Source organism: Crotalus tigris, unplaced genomic scaffold, assembly GCF_016545835.1.
Source record: "Crotalus tigris isolate CLP2741 ecotype Arizona unplaced genomic scaffold, ASM1654583v1 scf7180000019244.426175, whole genome shotgun sequence".
Classification (NCBI taxonomy): Eukaryota; Metazoa; Chordata; class Lepidosauria; order Squamata; family Viperidae; genus Crotalus; species Crotalus tigris.
In genome coordinates, this window is record NW_024097452.1 from 86270 (window position 1) to 101521 (window position 15252).

The 15252-nt window shown below is 35.8% G+C and overlaps 1 long non-coding RNA gene across 1 annotated transcript in view; it reads right to left on the minus strand.

The window, feature by feature from the left end:
* Nucleotides 1-363: 363 nt before the first annotated feature.
* LOC120316089 overlaps nt 364-15252 on the minus strand; it is a 30670-nt gene continuing 15781 nt past the window's right edge. Inside the window, exons 2-4 of the long non-coding RNA XR_005558868.1 lie at nt 14878-14963; nt 2288-2365; nt 364-587 (exon numbers count right to left, since the gene is read on the minus strand). This is a non-coding gene — a long non-coding RNA (uncharacterized LOC120316089). The remainder of the gene's footprint in view (nt 588-2287; nt 2366-14877; nt 14964-15252) is intronic.

A 15252-nucleotide genomic window follows, 5' to 3' on the forward strand; every position in this document is an offset into this window, starting at 1 on the left:
ACTTAAAGCGGTATATAAGTCTCATAAATAAATAAATAAATAAATAAATAAAATAAAATAAAATAAAATAAAATAAAATAAAATAAAATAAAATAAAATAAATGGAACAAGATTTTTGACCTAAATTTCTGATTTTACTTTCTGGATTCAATGATAACACAATTGAATATAAACAAATTGGCTTACTAAGCCACTGGTTCCTGATTGATTCCACTTGAAGAGCCATGGTGGCGCAGTGGTTAGAAGGCAATATTGCAGGTTAATTCTGCTGAGTGCCAGCAGTTCAATTCTTACTGGTTCAAGGATGACTCAGCCTTCCATTCTTCCAAGATTGGTAAAATGAGGATGCAAATTGTTGGGGGCATGCAAATTGTTGGGGGCAATATGCTGATTCTGTAAACTGCTTAGAGAGGGCTGTAAAGCACTGTGAAGCGATATATAAATGCTATTGCTATTTCTATTCTTCTCCCTCTTGCTCTCACGGTCAATTCAGGTTGCTGAATGTTTTCTTACAAACTGTCTTCTTAAGCAGTTCACGGGTGTTGGGGATGTAGTTTCTCAGAGGTTTGGTAGTGAAGGCAGCTTACCTGCGTAGGAGGGAGTATAACACAATATAGATTTAAAAGGCAAAAACCTGCTCCCAAAAGCAGACACATAAATGGAGTGTATTTACTCTGGTTCACTTTACACTAGACATTATAAGAAAAGGTATATTTGCCATGTTTTTCTTAACCATTTGAAATCATTCTTTTACATTTTAAATTGCCTTTTTTAAAATTTAGCATTTATTTATTGTCTGAATATCAATTAAGCTATCAAAAAAAATTTCTCTACCTTTTTTGTTATGAATTTGTGCTAGTCCTTTGCTGTACAACATTGAATGGACTGAGTTGTAAGTTGTCCAATTTACAAAATGTGGAAAGGATATGTTTTGGCTGGAAATAGCAGATGGGGATTTTTTTATGTAGGATTTTATTTTTGTTGATGTTTTAATATCTTGTTTAACATATATTCTTCCTATATATTTAGAGGTGACTAATCTGTAGCTTGATCTAATCCTGAAAACACACATACCAAATTCTATCACTTCTCTTAAATTTATCAGAGTTGGAGATAATAGAAGTGGCAATAATTCTAGCAATGGATATAATGCTCCCATCCATATCCAAGCACTTGGAAGATTGGCTTACCTAATTAAGAGCTGAGCTAAGGAATCAGACAGTAGGGCGGAAATACATTCATTTCCTTGGAACAGGACAATAGTGTTAACAGGAAGCTGAAAATTTGGCAGATATATTCACAGATGCCTATCTTCAACTTGAGTCTGGGATATCTGTAGCAGCAATTTGCAATGTTAGTCTCTAAAACAGGAATGTCAAACTGCCAGCCCATGGGCCAGTTGCATCATACTGAGATTGCACCCACCCCAGCTCTGGCAATGCAAAAAATGTCGCAATACATTGCAACACATCACGTGATGCGGCGAGTTTGACACCTATGCTCTAAAAGAACAAGTTACTAAATGGTTAATAAAACAGCTACTTTAGATTTACTAATTGGTATTATGTAGTAAGTTAGTAATTTGTTAAATCTATTTTAAATGGCGGCAATGGATAATTAATTGCTATGGTTTACCACAAAGGATTTTTAAAGCTCTCTGGAGAAACTATTAATTTTGCTAAGTGATATATGAAGTGGTGAGTGAGGGACATCCAAATGGTTTAGAAAATAAAATAAAATAAAATATGAAATAAATCCTCAATTTCCTGCTACAACAAAAGCTACTGAAATGTAGCTGCTTTTCTGTTTTGGGGACATGGTTATTCATGCTGAGCAAAGGAGATATTTTTGCATCTAGAAGTGAATTTATGGTTATGCATTCATCAGGAATTCAAGGTAGCTCTTTAATCTCTACGGATTTCTGATTTAAGAAATCCTTAGGCAAGACATAATCATATTTGTTCTTTTTCATTTGCTTTATACTGTCAAATGCACATCACAAGAGTAGCTAGAAAATGTTATTCCTATTGCCCATTCCTTTAATCTAGCCTTTGGTACTGGAAGTTGTGTGTTCTTAATGTGAAATTCTTTTAGTAAGATAGGTTTTTAATCAATGCTGTCACTGTATACATCTATATTTACACTTTTTTGAGTTAATATTAAAACTGGATTCACAATTCTGACATGTTTTTTCTATTTACCACAGGATGTTTGTAGCCCTATATCCTCTTCTATGAAACTGAACTTCTAATAATAACATACATGTAACAATATTTTACCTACTTACATTCTTCAATCCATAATCCAGAATTCTAGTTTGGCAGAAATCCCAGAGAACAATTTCAACAGGGAGAGATGCTAAGACCTAAATATGATCAGGAAAAATCAGAGGCACAATTATTAGATGTGGAGGGACCAGACTGGACAGCAGAATATACTGAAAAGTACCTGCATGCAAACATAGAAATAAATATATTAGTGATATTGACACTGATAATACCTCCCTATTCTTTATTAATCAGCTGTTTATTTGACTGCATTATTAACCAGCAATATTTTGTAGCCAACACAATGGACAGTATTTTCAAAGGCAGGAATGAGAGATGTGGCAATGAGGTGAATGTGGCAATGGCACAATATTACCAAAGAAGCAGAATTGGAATTTTTTAACCTTTTTTCACAATTTGACAGCTTTTGATATGTATGTATGTATGTATGTATGTATGTATGTATGTATGTATGTATGTATGTTTTCTGAGGTTTTCGCGGGTGTTTATATGTAGGTCTTTGGTTATTCAGGTTTTCTCCCGTGTAAAATTTTACGTATACATATAGATATAGGTCTTTGGTTATTCGGGTTTTCTCCCGCGTAAAATTGGAAGTGTCTTGGCAACGTTTCGACGAAGTCCCATTCGTCATCTTTAGGCTGGTGCTTTCAGCTTCTTGCTTCTAGGAGCAATGTATGATCGTAGCTGTTTCTTCCTTTTAACTGCTAGTGGAGGTATGAACTGATTGAATGGGAGCTTAGCTATGTTCTGATTGGGTGGAGGTGTGTTCTGATTGGTTAGGGGGTTGGCTGTGCTCTGATTGGCTGGGGGTTGGCTGTGCTCTGATTGGCTGGGGGAGTGTTCTGTTTGGGTGGGGGCTTTGTTGTGCTCGGGTTAGTCTTAGTTGCAGGGGGATTTGAGTTGGTGAACTGCATTGCTGTTGTTCGGCTTCGGCTTTGCGTTCATGGTCGTGCCTCATCTTCATGGTGGGTGTCATATATATACATACATACATACATACATACATACATACATACATATATATATATATATATTAGAAAAAAGTTTTCTGCAAAAAAAATCAGGAGATCACTCGTTAGCCACTATTCTACAGTTTAGAAAGCTTTGGGGAAGTGCAAAAAATGCTATTTCTAGAAACAGAAACATAATATTTAGATTATTCAGGTAATACAATGAAAAGCTTTTTTAAAAGAGGAGCTGGGAAAATATTATTTCAGAGAACAATATAGACCAGGTTAATATATTATTATGTCTGCCACAGTAGATCAATCTTTTAACTGCATTCGCATCTTAGTCTGCTACAATTAGTTCATTTTCCAACAGTTTCCAAAGAGTTTCCTGTTTATGGAAGAGCAGGGAATAAATGTCTTGTTTATTAGACTTGATACAGGTAGTCCATGACTAGCAGCCACAACTGAGACTTGAATTTCTGTTGTTAACGAAGCAGTTATTAAATACGTCATGCCAAATTTTATTACTTGTTGCCATGGTTGTTAAGCAAATCACTGCAGTTGTTAAGTGAATTACATAGTTGTTAAGCAAATCTGATTCCTCCATTGACTTTGCTTGTCATAAGGCAGCTGGGAAGGTTACAAATGTGATCACATGACTCTGGATGCTGACATCAAAAATACATCAAAATAAATATTGGTTATGTGACAGTGGGGATGCTGCAATGGTTGTAAATATGAGGACCAATGCCTTTTTCAGTGCCTTATAACTTTGAATGGTTGCTAAAGGAATGATTGTTAGTTGAGAACTACCTGTAATTGAAATTATATTTATGCTATGGTGCTCAGGAATGTAGAATCCTTCATTCTGTTCTAAAACTCTTTTTATAGTGCTCTAATGGGTTAATATTCTGAAACTTCTAGGAGTGATATAAAGACAAAAAACTGTAATGATCCTACCTCAGAGCTTTTTTCTGGGGTCCAAAGTTTACTTATAGACTTATGTCCATTGGAGTCATTCTCTCTCCCCCCCACACACACTTCTATTTTGATCAGAAACTCATGCTATATAACAAAGTGCTTTAAAATATTTGTGCATGTGTGTGCTTAAGAAACCAGAGGGAGCTTTTTGAGAAATGCAAGCTAAAATTTCCACCATTAACTTTACAGTACTTTAGATCCCATCCTGTAACAGTAGAGGCAAATTTCAGCAGCAAACTGCCAACATAAACCCAGCCTTCTTTTTCTATAATTTTTCTTTAAAAGATATTTCATCAGTGAAATATTCTGGTTATGCAAGTATGCATTCCATATCTGTATAGCTACCACAATAAAAAAATGCACTTGAGAGTATTCTAAGAATATTTTATATCCATGCAAGAGGAGATAATTTTAAATAAAAATTAGTAAACATTGGTATGGAGCCTAAAAGTCTTTATTATCATGCTTAAGCAATGCTTCATCTCATGATCATAATCTATGAATTAAAAATAAAGGAACAAAAATGAGAATGTAATGAGAAAAACAGATTTATTATGCCTTCAGCAGTTTGATGTCTCCACTTTAAAGGAATCATCTTTGGAGGTGAATGATCAGGTAATCTTTCTACTGTGATAATTTTAATAAAGCATGGACTGACATTTTTTAACATTCCCTGTTAGAAATTTAAAAAATCAAGAGTTGCCAGTAATCATATACTATTGAAACAATGGCTGTGCATGGATGAGAAATATTGGGCTAAATTTGCACCTTTCAGAAAACATTTAAAATATTTTCAAAGATACTTCTCATTTCCTGTAGACAATGAAGCATTATATCAATGGACAGGGAGAAATTCTTCCCCATCACTCAACATCAGATTTATTTAAATTACTTCTATCATCAGAAAGTTTGTATTACTGTTTGGTTGTTCAAGACTGTGACAGAAACTCATTTTTATGATAGTGCTGTAGCCAAGTTCTAAGATACTCTATTCTGGCAATGGATAAATGCCTCTAAGCAGGCATAAGAAACCATTTGAAAATCATGTTTTTAAAAAGTAAGATTAAAACTAACACATTAACTTATATTTTCCCTGTAAGATGGAAAGCTTATGTTGTGATTATTTCTTGAGGATTTAGCAGGATTGATATTTAAAGAGGGCAGGAGAGCAGTCATATTTTGTATTAGTAGTCAATAATATATGACTGTTAATAAGAAATGCTGATATCTCTAGTTATTGTAAATTTTAAAAATGTGGGAAATAACAGATGAATTGAGACAGACAGACAGACAGACAAACAAACAAATAGGCAGGCAGGCAGGCAGAGAGACTTTTAACATTTATGCATATCTAGCCAATCTTCCAGCATATCAAAATCAGTCCAGAATGGAGTAGCTGTCTATGCTTCCAAATTAAAATATATCCAACCATTCAGTTATAATATTTATAGTGGCTGAATGAATTATAAATTTATATTTTTCCACCTAATCTATTTTGAAACTAACCTTTATTTTATTACTGCCTCTTATATTTCATGCTGTCTTTATTTCCAATGTTATATTATAGCCTAGGTATTTCCTTGCTGGAAACAGGGAAGGAAGGAAGGAAGGAAGGAAGGAAGGAAGGAAGGAAGGAAGGAAGGAAGGAAGGAAGGAAGGAAGGAAGGAAGGAAGGAAGGAAGGAAGGGGTTTAAAAATTGTATTTAAAAATTAATCCACCACATGGTGTAAAATTGAAATATATACAATTTCTTACAAGCTTTTGAAATACAATTGTAGCACAACTTAACAGAACATCTAGTTTTAAGGGCAAATATTTTGAGAGGTTTACTATAGCATGAATCAGAAAATTTTGAGAGCTAATTCCATTTCCTAATAAGGAGTTTAAACAGAAAGTATACAATTGAAATATGAGGTGTTGCCACAGTATCCACTAATTGGTTCTCTCCTCTTAAAATTGCACTTCCTTCTGAATAGCTATTCTGTGTCTTAAGAGGAATGCTTGGAGGAAGTGTAAACTCCAGTGTAAAACTTCAGTAGTATAATATTCAAGCAGCCAGATGCCTACTGAAATACGCTTTCAGAAAATTTGCCCTTGCTGCTTTCACAAAACCTATAGCTATTCCCATTTACTCTTCATTCTCCATCCAGTCTCAAACTTTTTTTCTCACTTAGTCGTAGGGACATGATATCAGGCTCCCAATTCTGCCTGAATGTACTTGATGCTGTTATTTCCATGAACAAAGTTAAAAATGGTACATTGGCACACTCATGTAGCACCTAAAGCAGTCTGGTATTAAAATATACAAATATGGAGAGCATGGCAATTTGATTGACTAATTATAAGATGATGTATATTGTGAAAATGACAAGATATATCACAAAAGGCAATAATTAAAGAATGAAGAATGACAGCTGTTTGGCAAAACCTATAAAAGAAAGCCTATTCATTAAGGAAAATTCTAACAACATCAGAAGGGTATACCAGAATAAAACTGTAGGAGAAAACTACAGTAAAATAATTAGAAAGGCAATATTATTTTGAGAGTACGTACTATAATCACAGTGCCTATGGTGCCCTGGAGATTACAACTAGAAAGATCAATTTTAAAATAATCCACCTCAGGAAATAATGGAAGAACCCTATCAGGCAGTAATACTGCCAACTGGTGGATCACACACTTGGGGAAGGGGCAGTTGTATTCCTGTTCCCCATACTTTTTATGTAGCACGCTGCTTAATTTGGGGGGGGGGCAAATCTCTGTAACCAAATCAGTTTTAGATGCACTTGAGGCTGCTTTTCAATGCAGCCAGCAAGTAAACTAAAAAAGAATCCAAATTTATAGAACAAGTTAAATGTGGCATGGAGTCTCATCCATATCCCATATTAGACGCTACAAAATGTCAAAGCCAGAACACTATTTCTTTGCTTTTATCTAATAGAGCAATACATACTTAGAATTCAATGCTATCCAATATTTCATTGGCAAATGGTCATAACAGAATTCTGAAAAGAATTTCAACACATTCTTAAAATGTTTGTCTTTGGAACCATATTGCATAAACATAAATGGACTTCTTATCAATATTTTTGTGTTTTTCAGGAAACTTAGAAATAAAACCAGCAATGCACAGCTATTGGAATGGTGACATAGGACACTCCTCATATACTTCATGTCAATTGCTACTGTCACTATGTTGATTGAGATTGTGTGTTCTGTAAAATTATCTGGAAGTACTATATTGAAGAATGCAGTGATTAGTTGCAAGCTTATTTCCAATCTTCAACAGTTATGAAACTTGAAAGATGTCATGATAATATTTCATTTTTATTTTAGCATTTAAATATGTTTGCCAATGACATGAAAACATAGGGTGGAAAATCTGATTTCAAAATTAAAATTTAAAAGCAAATAGATCTGCTGAGGAAAAAAGATCTGTCTTGCTATCTGTCAATTACTTTCCTATAATATATTTCATTTCAGTATTTCATCATCTTCTCAGGTGATTTCCAATGTGGAAAGATAATTTTAAAATAGTTGTACAATAATTTTGGGTGGAAATGATACATGATAGTATAAGTCACAGCTTGGAGAGTATTTACTTTCTTTTTTAAAAAAAAAATTACTTGTAAACATCCTCTTCTGATTCAGGGATGAACTCTTTCAGTATTTTCATCTCACTGAATAGCCCTGAACTTCCATTCTTAAAAGGCAGAGAAAGTCTGCAGACTGGACTTTAGCTTGTTGGGGAAACAAAATCATCCTATTGTTTTAAGAGAAATCAGCTAACTCATTTGGGATTGTCCATCCACATATTTCTCTAAGCTTTCTGCAGAGGTGCCCTTTTGCTTTAATTAATCAAGAAACCACCCAAGGAGAATATCACCACACACACACACACACACACACACACACACACCTGGCAGGAACTAATGGAACTGACCCACCTGACCCATGCTGACAGAGAAAGCATGCTGTGGACCCCATCAGTCAGGAAATTCCTGCAATTTGGAATATTTTGCCCCTAAGGTGAGATTGGCTCCCACCCACCAATCTTCTATAGGGGCCTGAATACCTGGCTCTGTCAGCTGGCTTGGAGCTTCAATGGGGAAGTATCAGGGTGGAGGTGGTTGATGTATCAGTAACAGATCCCATCTCCCCACCCGTATGTTCTACTTCCTTCCCAACTTTTAGTCATAATCTGTATTTTTATTGTGATTACACACACACACACACACACACACACACACACACACACATATACATACATACATACACATACATATACATACATACATACATACATACATACATATGATTTTATTGTTTTCAGTGTTGTAAGCTGCCCAGGGTCATCTTGTGGCAAGACAGGCAGCAAACAAATTTCATAAATAAGTAAATAAATAAATATAAACAGGCAACAAATACCACACTCGCACTGATGATGTTATCTAATGAAAAGTTTGCAAGCTAACAACCAAGTTCAGCGAATACCAAGAACTCCACATATCAGTTGCGGTGGTTGCTATTACTTTTCTATACTGCCCAACTCCCAACAACTCTGCGTAGTTTGCAAGTAAATCTTTTTTTAAAAAAAAATATAATAAAACAATACAGCAAGGAATAAAAATAAAAGATGACAAGATGGACAAGAGCCAAAAATAACTTGCACTACCCAAGAAGAATTTCAATCATCCTTGCCAAAGGTCTGGACAAAGATCCGTGTCTTCAAGGTCCATTGAAACACCAGGAGGGGGAGGCCATCCGGATTTCAGGGAAAACCTCATTTCAGAGGGAAGGTGCAGGGACAGGGACAATTCTGCAGGCCTCAGAACATTCTGCTGACATAAATCCCAGGCAAAACTGTTATATTCAAACAAGTATTCTTTTAATTGTCATCTGCTTCAGCATATTTGTCTTTAAAAGAAATCTAAACATTAGTCCATATATTAGCTTAAACTAAGGAATGTGCTTAAGTATAACAACTCTTATAAAACACAGAACTTCCTATTTTTCATGTAGTAATTACTTGATAAAAAAACACAAGTTCATGCAGCTTGTATGCATTCCAAGGCAATGAGGCATAGTGAGTTGGTATGTGACTTTAGAAAATGGCATAGATATAAAGAAAACACATGAACATGGTTGCTGACACCCTGTTACCATAAAAAGGCAGCAGTATTTCAAATATATTTTTCTCCTCCATTTCTCCCAATCTTGGCTGTAGTAAGTGTCCTATTAGTTGAGTGATGATGTTTAATTTTGCATATTGTGAATGTGAAAGGCCAGGCCTATTTTGTTATGCATTGATTCCACATGCTATGCAGGTAGAATTTATTACCCAAAGGTTTTCTCTGCTGAAAGTTATATAGACTATACCAGGGGTCCCAAGCTCCCGGTCCATGGACCAGTACTGGCTGCAGCATGCCAGCAACTGGTCTGCACAAACAAGCAAAGCTCCATCTGCAGGATGCAGGCAGCACACAAAACCGCACCCCCTACGGTCCGCAGAAAAACTAGCCCCTGGTGCCTAAAAGGTTGGGCACCTCTGGACTATACCATTACATATAGCTCTCACTTAACGTCTATTTCTTCAGTGACCATTCAAAGGTATGACAGTGCTGAATGAAAAAACTTTCTACCAGACCTTGAGATTCTGGCTGTTGTAGCTGCTCGTGGTCACATGAACAAAATTCAGGCCCACTCTGGCCCATTCATATTTATGCCCATCTTTTGACTGCCTGTCTACCCATTGTACCACCTGCCGTCCCCTCCTCCTAGGCCTGCCTGCTGCTGTCAGTGCCCCAGTATGCAAACCTATTGCACTGGCTGGGGGCACCTTTCATATCGCCTTCTTTTGCACCAATTTCATTTGTGCCTTACCTAGAGCCTCCATTTGAATTCATAGCCTGCCCAGGGTCTTCATTTATGAAAGAAGCTCAGCATGTGAAAGACACTTCTACCAGTAGTTCTCTACTTAGGCAGGCTACGTGCAAGTTTGGGGGTGCTGCAGTGCAGCACAAATGTAGGGAGGCTGGGGAAAAAAGGCTCTCTGGCTTAGGGGTTCTTGGCATGCCATGGCTCTGGGCTATAAGAAGTCCCTGACCCACAGGCAGCATGAAGTTATGGATATATGTTACCAGCTAAAACTAGTAATAAAATGTTTATTCTAAAAATGTTTCTGCCTCAGAGGTAAGTTTTTTAATTTAAGAATTGTTCTTTCTGATTGAACCTTTGGTGAGATCTCAAAATTAAACCATAAAGCTGTATTTTTGATAGAACTGCCTATTGCCATGGAAATAATAATATTCATTCCTTGTCTTCACTAGGGAATCCAAACAAATCTATATGTTCTGTATAAATATAAATTCATTTAATCTCACGTCACCCATGAGCATAAGGCTAGAATTTTACAGATGGGAAGTATTAAATACAGAGGAAGTCTGTGGCTGAATGGGGAATAGACTCACAGTGGTTTGTCTCTCTGACTTCTTCTTTAATCACCAAATTGTTGACTTATTATTCTACAAATTTAAAAGTCATGTTAATGAACTGAACATGAGAGCATGATGCTTGCCATCTCTGGATTAAAAATCAAAGGTGATATCATTTTTAAAAGATGTGCTTGATATATACTCACACATTTTCATCCTCAGAATGCTATTTATGATTTACAGTATGACAGTATCAATGTGATACTACAATTTATAACTTTATTCCTCATTTTAGTTACTAAAATTAGTTATCATTTATATTGGAGTTATTCATTATGCTGATCTATAAGAATTTATTTTAGGCGCAATAAGCAGACAGTGCCTTACCACTTTCAGAATTACTTTCAGACTTTACAAAATTGACCATTTCTTATTAGTAAATTTGCAGAGGAAATTCACAAATATAATTTTTGGAACTTTCCACTAAACTGTGGGTCTTCCAACCTTTCCAGCTTTGAGGACCAGCAGGGAGGGAGAGGAGATGGTTCTGCACAAGCAGCCAGTATGTACGCAAGTGCAGCTCCATTTTTACAAGTGGTGGGTGCGTGCGCCCACAGCTCACAAAAATGGAGCTTTGCTTGCAAGCACCAGCACCTGCCAGTCATGCAAATGGACCTTCCTGCACAAGCGCCCATCGCTCATGTGAATGGACCTTGCTCAGTCAACAATCAGGGCCAGCAGCTGCAGGACTACTGGAAGAAACATTGTTTATTTGTCACAAATATATGAAGACTGAAAACAAAAAAATGATGATCTGCTATTACAAATCAAGTCCAACAAGAAAAGGATATCTGAAGAGATGCATAGTTCTGGAAAGAACAATATCCAGAATTAAAAATAATAGAACAGAGCTAGGAGATCCATGCTGATTTATAATATGAAATAAAGTATTCACAAAAGTAGAATTAGAAGAATTACAAAGATTTTTCCAGGGCAAAAAAAATCAAAGCTTTGCTAGAAGTAGACCAGACTTTAAAAGCAAACCAGAGACGGTTGGTAGAAGAGGAAGCCAGCATAGCTATTGAATTGTTTTCATTCCCAAACCAGGCATCCTCTCCTCTGCCTTATCCTCAGAAAGAACAAGCCCCCTATTTAAAAGACAAAAGGAATTATAACATCTGAGCATCTAGAACACTACAGAATAGTAGAATAAGGTTCCTGCACTGAAGCTTGTTAACAAAGAAAAAGCTAGCAGAAGCATTTAAAGATCCCAGTACTATCATATCAAATATAAACATCACCTCATTGCAAGAAATAAACCAGCTAATGTACAGCACAGGTGCAGTCATAACTGAATGTGAAATCAACAAACAGATAGACAAAAAGCCAAATAGTGCATCACCAAAACAGAAGATCAAGATGAAAGTAAGACCAGCAAACTAAGATCAGATGCAAGCAAACTAGAACAGATGAAAGAAAACAAACTGAAGAACTGAAGTATGTGGAGAAGGGGGAAAAACCCAGCTGAAATGAAATAACTTGTAATAACACCAGAAATGTGGAGAAAAGGGCAAGGAAGATAAAAGAATTGGTGAGCACCAGGTGAAGATAAATTTGCATGTTTTTGGTTGAAACATTTGACTATAGTCTATACCCACTCATTGCCAAGCAGTTTAACAATATAATGCATGATGTGAAATTGAATATTGGTTAACTTCTGCCAAATCCTATCTGATAATGAAAGATCCAGCATCAAGAAACTACAGACCAATTGCCTGCCATCGCATAAGTTTCAAGTTGCTGACTGATATGGTAGCAATCCAAAAGCATCTAAAAAAAAATAAAAAAACTTCCACCTGAGCAGAATAGAAACTGCCCAAACAGTTGAAAAACAAAAAGTCAGCTCCTAGTTGAGAAGATGATTTTGGAAAACTGAAAAATATAAAAAGATCAACTTGAATGTAGCATGGATTGATTACAAGAAGACATTTGACTCCCTGCCACATGATTGGATAATCAAATGCCTAGAAATAATAGGAATCAGGGGAAACATCAGAAACTTTGTGCAAAGATTGATGGCATATTGGAAGATAAAGTTGCTGGTCAATGGTGATTGACTGCAGGAGGAGGAGGAGGAGGACGAGAAGGAGGTGGTGGTAGTGGTTAGAGGAATGCTGTCTGTGTAAGGCATGAAAAAACTCCGACCTGTGTATAAAAACAATCATAAACGTTGATTTTGGCTTCAATACAGGCTACAGTCTGTTAGTCATTCTAGAAGGCTGTGGATATTTTCCTAGAATATAATAGAGAGAATAAGACTGAGACTATCCAAAAATTGAGAGTGTAATAATTTCTGTGTATCATGTCAAAAATCTGAGAATGTAAATGTCTGTAGGGGGAAAAATTCTTCTTGGAGAGATCATAGTTTACAATGACCTAATCTAAGAAAAATCTAAGGGCCATATGTTCTCTTGGCCTGGTTTTTATTTCATTGAATGCTTTTAGAACGCTAATATCCTTGGAAGAACTGACTCTGAGTATATGACTGCAAAAATTCCTCTTCCTATATTTTATTTTATTTGTACTAATAGTTATTTATTCACATCAAACATATGCTGGGAGCCAGATATAATGTCCTTGCAGACAGAGGACTTAATTATACAATGGGGGAAGAGGGGGAAACATTATCACACACACAGTCTCACATAGACACACACACTTCAAACCAATCCCCTACAATTTGCTTTAAAAAAAAGCTGATTAGATATTATGTGCTTAAAATCTGAGATCAGAAAAAGAATATAAGATATGAAGCCTGTTTTAAAGTATAATGATAAATAAATATACTTCTTTGCTCCTTAACACATATGAGGAGACACTTCAAAAATGGTTGCTACTTTGAGGGTCAACAAGAGAAATATATTTTCAAGTAAGTTCCCCCAAATTGGTTTCTGCAAATGTGCTGCATAATGTACCAGTTTGGAGAAAGCTGACCTAAAGTTTACAGAGCAGACATGATTCATCAACCATGTTATCTAATCCTAAAAAAAAAAAAAAAAAAAAAAAAAAAACCTCTACACAATGCTTGGTTTTTAAATATTTCTTCTAATGGCAAGTGGGAATGACCTTGGGAGAAGAGATGCAGCTAAGGGAATGGTCAGATAAAAGTCAACTCATCTCAGAAGGAACTTCCCCTAAGTTCTTGGGCTGTAAAGGGGACAGGAAGAGAAATATAGTTTCAGATTTGTAAAATTCTGTTAATATAACCTCACAATAAAGTAGAATTAGTTCATCTGATTGGGTTTCCTGTCTGGTCAATTTCACAAGGCTGGCACTTGTTTACATTTATATCAATTCATGATTAGTATTACAAGAAATCTGTTTTGTGGCAGGATGTTCCTGTAACTTCAAAACCTAGATTACTGACTTATCCAGCAGCACAGGAATCTGCCTCATGTGCACAGAAGATTAATTTTGTACAATACCCAGCAAGATAAAAACGGTAGACGGACATAGTTCCTAAGCTGTGTCATAACATAGAGAAATATTAAATCTAATAGTTATGTTCTTCAGATTAGACGATTTAGCTACTTTGTTTAAAAATTCACAAAGATTTACTTTTTAAGATTTCCTATACTTGTCCTATTTCAAAATGTCCTTAAGGAAGAAATGGTTGACGTTAGTCTTACTTTTACTGCAGTGTGAGCAAAATTTCTGATTACTACTGATTATTGTATTGTTTTGAAACATTTTAGCTATGTTGAATTGTTAGCCATTTAGATAAAAGTGTACTTTTGTGTGTGTGTTCTGTTCCATTTCAGGATTGGCAAGGATTGCCATTTGTTCTGAAGGTTTCATTAACACAATTTGCCTAGGGCTTTCTGTCTTTGAATTAAAATTACTTCTCTCCTTTTCTAAATTAGAACAATTCATGAAAGTAGGGTGTGGTGCATCATTTCCTGGCTGGCAAAACCAAGAGGATAACTACCTGCCTAGGAGCTGTTGGCTACAGGCCTGATTTTCAAACAATCATAAAGAAACTAGATAGAAAAAAAATAGCAGGCAAAGAGATTGCAGCTTAGATTACGCCTCTCTTTATTTGACCTGCAGCAGCTGAAGGGGATGCATAATAATTTTTTTCCACCCACCCACCCACCCATCCTGCCTGCCTGCCATAATGGAATGGGCCAAAAGTCCAGCTAGTTTAATATACTGTTCTTACAATAGCCATCCAAATGAAGATTCCACAGTACATCTCTACTTGTTTGCTTCTGGTATCAGAACGATGGCAGATGGTGACAATGTTTTCTAGGAGGAGAAACAGACAGATATGTTAAGAAGCAATGGACATAAAGCTGCAGCTGCTACATGTTTCTTACTATTCCTAGAGTTAGATAATGTAAGAATTGAGGCTTATAGTCAATGTTTATGCTGTAGTTTTTAATGTTATTTTTATGTATAGTTTTATTTTCAGGCAGCGAGTCATTACAATTTCTGGAGTCAGGCAACAGATATATTTAATGAATGGATAAATAAATAATAAGCACAAATGAATTTCAATACAGCACATGAGGGTGGCCATTATTATTTGATTTTT